Here is a 9,534-nt window from a genome sequence, read left to right on the forward strand (position 1 = left end):
CCTCAGCCTCCTAGACAGCAGGGACTGTAGGTGTGCCACAATACCCACTCACTGATGGATTTTTTGAAGGCCAGAGGAGTTGCTGGGCGTGGTGAGGGAGCCTAGACCTTCTTGCTCTGTTGGCCATGACAGGTTAGACCCGAGTCCTGAGGAATCCTGCTTGCAGTTGTACCCTAGGGTTGGGGCATTAATTATTGTATAGTTCCAGAGTCACAGTTTTATAGTCACAGCTGAGTTTATGTCCACTCATGTTTTTAGAGGAGACCAGGGCCTGGTGAGTTCAGTTACTGACCTCCATCAGAGGCGGGGCCAGGCTGGCCTCAGTCTTCCTGTACCCTTTGCCTGCGGTGCTGAAGGTGGCACGAGTAACAGCAGAGGTCTGAGATTGTCCCAGAGTCGCTGCAGCAGAAGCGTGAGGGAACACGGGAGCCAGAGTGTGGCTGGGCTGCGTGAGGTGAGGCTGTGTGGCCTGCAGTCGCTGTGGGCCTGGCTGAGCCGTGGTCAGAAGAAGGCAGCCCTGCCACGCCCAGCCTGCTCAGGACCCAACCCGCACTGTCGAGGGACGCAGACCTAGGCGGTGTCCGCCGGAGCCTGACACTGCACACTGGGATTCAGTCCGCAGCGCCTCAGTGGGCTCCGGACTTGCAGAGGTGGTCTTTCCCGAAGTACCAGACTAATTTCATAATAAAATCTTTACCTGATCCTATTCAGTACAGTTTATAAGCTGTCTGACCTATTTTTGAGGGGTGGGACAAACCTTTCAGAATGAAGGTTTTGCTTTTAATTAAAAATTCAGTCTTTGTTAGGAAAGTTCAGGATGCACAAACTGTTCTGTTCCTTTAGTCTTTCCGCGTTACCTCGTTAGTAACATTCCCCACGTTTTGTAGATGTTTATTGATAAGGCTGTATGTTTTTCACTGTGAAATGCAGTGGTGCTTTGAATAAGGAAGTACCCAGACATCAAAATCATGACTTGTGGGCCTTGACACTTCTTTAATATTTGTACCATACAACTGGATATGCTTCCTATCTATCCATTTCGGAACTTTGTTTTAGTTCAAAACTGGGGATTGAGTCCTGAGCCTCCTACATGCGAGGCAGGTGTTTTACCCCTGAGCTATGTCCCCAGCCCTTTTTGTTTTGAGATGGTATTATGCGCAGGCTGGCCTTGAACTTGTGAAGCTCTCACCTTAGTGTCTCACATGTGTTCTTGCCTGGAACTTTGAATGTTTTTTAAAGCACAGCTTGGAGTTTAGATTGTATCTGGCAATAGGTATCTGTGCCCTTGAGGAACATTGGATCTGGCCGTTGTTTCCTACACACTCTTGAATGTTAGTAATATGGTACTAACACTCGTGATTATCTGCATTTTTGCAGATATGCCTAGTGAACTTGAACTACTCTGCTGTTTGTATATAATTTTTTTTTCTTGTTCCTATGGATGATATTGTTAGTGTGCATAGAAATTGTGGTCTTAGCCACCACATTGATAATTCAAAAGGGTATGTTTATGTTGCTCTTTGTCTCTAGGCCTTGCCAGACTCTGTTGTCAGATTGTCATCCAGCTTTAGAGGGGTCATAGCATCAGAAAAGCTATGAAGAAATTATACTTAAGGAAATAGAAAATAATTGGTCCATCTAAGAAATAATATTTATTTTGTTGCAATCTGCATCTTCAGTTGCCCAGATACTTAAGTCCTGAGTTGGTAAAGTCATATCAGCAGAATAGGAATTCAACTGGGATAAAAATGGACTCAGAAGGACGATCCTTTGAGAGCTATCTCCAAAATGGTAAGATGTTCCAAAAGAGGGGGACAGAGTAAGGACTCCACTCCTCACTTTCTATTCCAGAGTTTTATTGCAAGAGTTTAGAAGTTTTGGGCGCTGTGTTATTGGCAGAAAAAATATCTCCACATTAAGCACCTATACCTTTGAACTCATTCAAGGTACATTTAAACCTAAAGTGATTTCCCTGTATATGTTGCACAGAATTAACATTGCTTTTTCCTAGCATTTTCAGATTCTTCTCCTTTCTTGAACTACTACTGAATGTACAAATCCCATGGATGTTATTCCTGCACTTGGAAGAGTGCTGTGCCCTTAAAGAACGAACAGCATGTGTTTTTTAATTTATGATGTGACCATTCATGGGATTCGATCGGAAAGGGTTGCTGTTCCTCTTTCTTAGAATATGGCCTATAAAAATGTCCTAAGTACACAAAACAAAGCTAAATCTACTTTCTTTTTGTTCATTTTTGTAGTACTGAGGATTGAACCCAGGGCCTCATTCATGCTAGGCAAGAGCTTTACCACTGAGCTGCATCCCAACCTTTTTATTTTGATTTTGAGACAGGGTCTCAACTACACTATGATTAATTCAGTTAATGTTTGGTTTTTTCTTTGAAGAGGGAAAATGGATATTGCTTTTGCATCCCCCTGCAACTTTATACCTTTTGAGGTAGAATTGGTTGGAAAACATGGATTTTTATGTGCTTGGTCTTTTTTGCTGTTTTACCTGGCAGGAAGGGCAGGAAGCTCTGTGTTATTTTTTTCCTCTTCTCATCCCAAGGTGCTACTTTACCTAAGGGCTTGTACTCTACTTTTTGAAGATTTTCCAGAGTGCGGGAAATGCAGTGTCACCTGTAGTGATAGAGGACTCTAGCCATCTGCTCACAGCTGTGACTTCCATAGACTTTCTGTCTGTGTCATCTTTTGATATTAAAATATGGTTTGATCATTTTTCTATCTCTGTTTCTTAAGGGATACTTTGCAAGTACGCCCCTCAGAAGGCCAGAAAATATTTTTAGAAACAGAAATCATTGGGGAATCTTGATTGTAGGTATGCATAAAAATAAATGCCTTTATTTAACACCTGTGACTGCTAAAAATAAAAGAAAGCCATCAGTGTGACATGTGTCTAAACATAGAACCACCAAATAGTTTAGCAAAGGCAGGGCATAGTAACAGGTGCTTTAAAAGGAGCCTAAGGAACTACAGTAAACTGGAGGAGGAACTGACTTTAGAGTAACTTTTACAGTATCATATAAAACAAAACAATACACTTCTGATGGGCCTGTGCATAAGCTACACAGAATAAAAATCTGAATGGGAACATTGATGTGCATGTATTCCACGAATTTCTGTTTCTAGAATTTAAGTCTCCTATTTAAGGGAAGGATAATATCTAAAGTGGAACTCCTGGGAAACTGATCTCTTCTAAGCGGGTGGAGAGAACCAGGGAGCCATTACTGAGCTCTGCAAGAGTTTGGTGACTGTGTGAGTGAAGACACAGAAAACCGATTACTGATGTTCTAACTCAGTTCGTAACTCAGAGGTATGAAAAGCACCAAACACAACCTGATCCTGTTCGGCCACAACACACAGGCACAGACACCCTCGCTTTTCCTGGCTGTCTCTGGTGGAGGGAGTGAGGTGTGTGCACTGCAGCCCTGCAGCGTGGGTCCCAGCAGTGGGGTGGGGGAATGGAGGTGGAGCTGTCCCAAGTGATTGTATTTTTTTCACAGCAAATTAAAACATATTACGGCATATGCTGGAATAAATTAGTATAAATATTTAAAATAGGTTGGCCATTAGGTCTGGAAATATTGTGTTGAAGTGTCATCTGTAAGCTACTTATTAAGTATGTATGTCTATTCCCAGGCCGCATAGCAACTTGTATGTTAAGCACTTCGAACGTTCAGTAGCATTCCTATAGGACTCTGGTTGGAGTTTTATCTCAGTTTCATTCACTTCTTGGGATAAGCTTGGGTCAGGAATGAAATTACCAAGACATGGGTCAATATGAGGAATGCCACAGTCTTGGCTGGGGCTGGTGTACACTCTGGGAGGCTGAGGCAGGAGGCAGGAGGATCATAAGTTGGAGCCCAGTCTAGGCAACTTAAGGGAGACCCTCTCTCAAAATTGAAGAAGGGTTGGGAATGTTAGTTCACTGCAAAGGCCTTGGGTTCGATTCCCAGTACCTCAAAAAAACAAAAACAAAAACAAAACAAAAAACCCCAAATCAATCTTGGTGGTCGTTTTTCTAATAACAAGGGGTGTTTGGGCTTCATTTTGAACTTCAGAATATTTTTGTACTTAATTTTAGAAGCTTTCATCTATATATTAAAAAAATGCCTTAATATTTATTCACCAAATGGTACTAAAATACAGTACCCCTGGCAAGAACCGCAGCAGTGCCGTTATGCATGTGACTTCTGAGTATTTCAGTATGGGAGCAAGGGGGCCAGGGATTTGGCTCAGTGGTTCCGGCGCCTGCCTCAATATAGGAACAAGGCCAGAATGTATTAAACTTCCTTTTCATTTTCATTGTGTCTGTAAGACACTGCTGCCTGCATTTGGGTGGCTTGACTTTCTGGCTTGGGAATCCGGAGAGAGCAAGTGCCCAGCAGAGGTGTCCCCTGGGGTGTGCCGCATGCTCCTCCTGGCTTGCTCAGCAGCTTCTCCGCTGACACCAGAAGAAGTCAGCGTTTGTCAAGCTTTATGCCTGTTCTGAGCAGCAGGCCCCTGAGGCTCTCAGCGGTGGGCATCCTTCTTCCCCTGCAGACCGTCCAGACCCCTGGGGTGAGTTTCCCGATCACTGTTGAATCTTCCGTCTTCACTGGCAGAGCTGGAACCTGCTGTTTTTTGTTCTTGAGTCCCCTTCAGTGAGCCTGGCTACTAGGGATTATAAAATCAGATGACAAAGGGAAGAGCTTGTGGTTAATGCCTGCTTTTGTTGGGATTCGATGTGTTAGCTTTCTGGTACCCCGAGGCAGGCTTGTGATGCCACAGGTTGCCTCCCCACTTCCTTTGTCCTTCGTGGGTGGAGGAAGTGAGATCTGTGGGGCCTCACTGGGCTGTGCTAGGGTTAGATGCAATGAAGTGGTTAGCGCAGTGCCTAGCCTGCAGTGAGGACTCCAAAAAGGCCACCCTGGGTCAGGGCTTGGGTCTGTGTAAGTGAGTTACCGAGCCTCCCTGTGAATCGGTGTCTTCATCCCTGCCGTGTGTTCTGTGCCAGGTGGTGGTGTGGATGAAGCGAGGAGCCACAGGTAATGGGCTCAGAGGAAGACTCCCGAGTGTGTGTCTGTAGCACGATGGCGCTGGGCTTCCAAAGCACCCATGGTCAGGGGCAGGGCCGCCCTCAGAAAGCAGAGTGAGGTTGGTGTGGGCAGTGCAAAGACCTCTTCATGATATGAGTAACAGCCAGGCATTGGGGTGCCCGCCTGTAATTCCAGCACTCTGGGAGGCTGAGGCAGGAGCATTGCAAATTAGCGATTTGCTAAGACCCTATCCCTGTGTCTGTAACACTGATCTCTTTCCCTGGATTGGGTGAACCTTTGAAGCATCTCACTGCATTGTCCTCCAGAGCAGCCCCGCAGATCTGCAGTCCTACTGGAGAGGATGTGAGGCAGTTTCCTTGGGCCCTTGCCAACCCGAGTGTTATTAATTTCTCTGATTTTTGCTGAGCTGATAGTTGGAAGTCCAGCTTGGATTTCTTTATTGAATGAACTTGAGCATGTTTTCATCTCCGCGAGCCACTTGCAGGTGATTGTCTGGAAGCCTTTACCCATCGTTCATGTTTGCTCACTACCTTTGGTTTTTGCATCAAATTTCACGGATGAGCGTGTTGTAGGGCAGGAGCATCGAGAAGGGCGAGCAGACGGGCGGTTGGGAATCCCGTTGGCCCTGTGCTCAGGAGTACAGTACCAGGAGCTCACTCAAGTTACCTTAGTTCATGGGGTTTGGCCGCCTTGGGAGGCTGCAGGAATCAAGTCTGTCGTGCAGGTGTACGTAGTAATATACAACGTCATGTCAAGTTTGAAAATAATTGCATTTGTTAATTCTGTTTAGGCCTTTGGGGTCAGTGGCTTCTGAGCCTGAGGTGAGATTAGGCTTGGCTTTGTTTCATGAAAGTGCTAGTGTTTTCCTTTTGCTGTATGCAGACCCAAAGACTTCTTAGATTCGCTGCCTGAGGTGCTCCCCTGTGGCTGGGAAGCTTAGCAGATGTGGCCCCTCCATCTCCTGAACTCCCAGCTGTTGTGCTCTGCGAATCAGGATTTGAATTTGCAGTAGATTGGAACTAGAACAGCTCTTGTTCCAGAGCATAGGAGTCTGATCCGGGGTAAGCTGAGGAGACGGAGAGCTCACAGCTCTTGATTCATTTTCTCCTTTTGCTCAAAGACCAATGTGCTGAACTGTTAGATCAGCATGGTATTCACCAGCTTGCACTATCCAGGTGAGACTGGGGGGCTGGCTGGGGGCAGAGCCGGTACACACCTGCACCAGTGCCTTGATCAGTGTCAGAAGGGATGTCTCCGTCTCAGGCTCCCTGAGGCCCCTCCTGAGCCAAGCCAGTGAGGACACACAGGCAAGGCCAGCTGCCATGGTTGGGAGGCCACTGTTGGCATTGGAGGAGCTGATAAATAATAAACGTGACTCATCTGGACAGGTGCAGACGTAAACCTCGCTGTAGCACTGCTCTCTGGAGACGCCGTGTGGCTCCACGCTGTCGTCTTTAGCAGCCAAGACTGATGAGCCCTGTCCCTCAGGGTGAAGACACGCACAGCCCAAATGCTGCGGGCAGCAGAGGCCTCTTAAGGCTTAGAAACATGGTCAGAGGGACTGAGAGCTGAGGTTTCAATTCAAGGATGTAACAGCACTAAAGAAGGAAACTTGTATCTCCAGCACGTTAGTAGTATGTTCATAATTTATGGGTTATAGAAACATAACAGTTTCTACAGAACCTTCTGAGTTTGAAAAAAATGATGCCCTCTTTGAGGTTTAAATGAAATTTTTAAAAAGAGTAATGGTTTTCGTACAAAGGCCAGTGAGAACAGGTGGCAGGCGGAGTTTCAGGGTCTGCTCTTCTCCGATTGGCCAGTACGTGTCTCCTTCTGGGACTCCCACTTCAAAGGGGTAGAGAAGCTGGAGAAGGTCCGAGAAGTGCTTGCGGTATTGCTAACATTTGTGGAAGTTAAAATACATTTCAGTACAGCATTGAAATAAGACAGGGACTTAGGAGAAATGTCCCAGTGCTTAGAAGTCTAGCTACCAAGGCGAAGGGCCAGATTTTAATATCTAATGGAAATCTGACAAAACAGGAAACTACAGTCAGGATTAGACACTCAAGTAACTGGTGAGTAAACAGACTTAATTGTTAGAATAAGAAAATCAAGAAACTATAAGCAGCCTTAATTATATGCCAACTGTTTAAGCTTTACTTAAACTAAAAGTGGAACATGAAACCTATTTGACAGTGTATGGGTACAAATCTAGAAAAAAAATCCCCTCAAAACAGCATTATATAAGTGCTCTTAACAATGTAGACACTTAACATCTATTAAGTACATAATCAGCACTTGTTTAAATGCAACATATGTTTTATTCTTTTAGACCTCTGCAGTCAGTTCTAATTAAAGGCTACACAAAATATTTACTGTGATTGGTTTCAGCAGTTTAAATTAAACCCACAGTATTGATGTGAAACTGAAAAGCCTGTAAGCTGTCAGCCACAGCACACATAGAAGAATGGCTCCCCGCCTTCATTTGGTTGAAGGAAAAAGGAGAGGCTGTTCCGGTGTTCGAATCTGAGGTGAGGAATGAGGTGGTTCTGTTTTTCCATCGTTGGGTCCCGTACTGTGTTCTACACTGCACCATAACGGTGTTGGACCAGACCAGGAAGAAGTGTAGCAGTGGCGGCCCAGTCTCCTTTTTGGACAGATGAGCAGGGTGAGGCCAGAGACCTGTGGCCGATGCAGAAGGTCATTCGAGGGCTTGGACACGCTCCTGCAGTGCACAGGTGTGGACTTGCGGGCACTGCACAGCCCACACCGGTCATGCCCGTTTTAGATGGCGGCCCTATCTAGCTGTCATTAAGTAAACCAAAATAGGTCACTGAAGCCAAGGAGCGAGGGATTCAGCACCACAGGCCTTGTGTGTGTGGCAGCCTTGGGCTAATGGGCCTGGCTCGTGTGCTGACATAGCCATGGGGCTCTTGGTGACTGGTGCTGATGTGTACCCTGTGCCTGCTTTGTGACAGAGGGTGGTAAAGATTCACCTTCAGGAGCTGTTTAGTCCAGACCATGAGTCCCTGCAGTCCAGAGCTCCACCCTGCAGAGGAGTCCCCTGGCCATAATGTGTCCCACCTCCAAAGCATCTTGTCCCTGGCTTTTATAGTTGGCAACCTCTGCCTTTAAATCTTATAGTAGTGATCAATCTGCATGTTGCTGAATTACCACCAAATTGCACAGAGAATGGTGCAACCATTTTTGAGCCAGTCCATCATCCTTTCCCTTTCTTTAACCTAAGGGAAGCACTTATATTTCTCGAAGGAAATGTATTCTTGTGTGCTTTTGATTAAATGTACGTATTATAGAAGCTAATGTCTTTAAAGTTCTCTTGAAATTACGTAATGCTATTTGCTGAATCTGTATGTCGCCAATAGCCATTTATAAACATTTGTATGTCTTATTTATGTCTTTTGCAGCCTTTTTTTTTTTTTTTTTTTTTTTTCCTTTTTTTTTTTTTTTTTTTTTTGTACCATGGATCAAACTCAGGACCTTGTGCTTGTGAGGCAGGCGTGGTACCACTGGGCTACATCCCTGGTCCTCTTATGCAATCTTTTAAGAGGCCCTAATTGATTGCAAATGAAGCAGAAAAAAATTATCACTAAAGTGAAATATTTCCAAAGGTACTGGAAATGATTCTCCTGCAACCACTTGAATTTTTTCTTTTGTTTTAAGGTGCTCTTCCAAGCATCAAGGTGTACCATCTAGCCCTGACTTCCCTCTTGTGGAGAAAAAGAGTTTAGAACAGTCATTTATTTTCCCCTTTTGAGATCAGAAAAATAAACTACATCATTTGCTACTTTTTCTAACTTCTGAGTGGAGCAAGGGTTATTTTGATTACATAATATAGTTTCTCTCCTGTTGAAAATTTGTGTGGTAGTTTTAGGGCATTTTTAGGGTATTTGAAAGGGCAGGCAAAAGGGCCTTTTCTTACAGTTTTCTTCAGTTTCTCTACATCCTGTTTCATATGTGGTTAGATCAGCTGATGAGTCACCTGATGTTTTGCTGTTTCAAATGACAGAAATAGAGATTCAAAATAACCACACAGAGGAGTTTCTCAGATGTTTACCAAACACACTGCTCAAAACATGCTTTTCTACGGTTCAGGCACTTTTTATAGGAGAGTCCTGTGTGCAGTGGCCGTGAGTAGAAGGTGTGCAGCAGAAATCTCTGGCCTGGAGTCACTGCGTCTTCCAGAGTCCTGCCATGGACTGCATTGGGGGTCTGACTGTAAGCAGAGGTGGGCACAGAACCAGAACACAAAAGACTCCTCTTCCTGCACTGTGCACTAGTTTCATGGATGAAGACTTCATCCTGAGCTTGGCAGGCAGCTTAACTGCAGCATCAGAGGCCAGAAACCATGCCTAGAGGGTACAGATCAGCACATGACAACCCGGCACTGGTCTCCTAGAGATTTACTGAAGTAGAACGCTTTCTAAATACAAGAAATACTTTGTTTACACACACA

Source organism: Fukomys damarensis, unplaced genomic scaffold, assembly GCF_012274545.1.
Source record: "Fukomys damarensis isolate Sample0158 unplaced genomic scaffold, DMR_v1.0_HiC HiC_scaffold_1, whole genome shotgun sequence".
Classification (NCBI taxonomy): domain Eukaryota; kingdom Metazoa; phylum Chordata; class Mammalia; order Rodentia; family Bathyergidae; genus Fukomys; species Fukomys damarensis.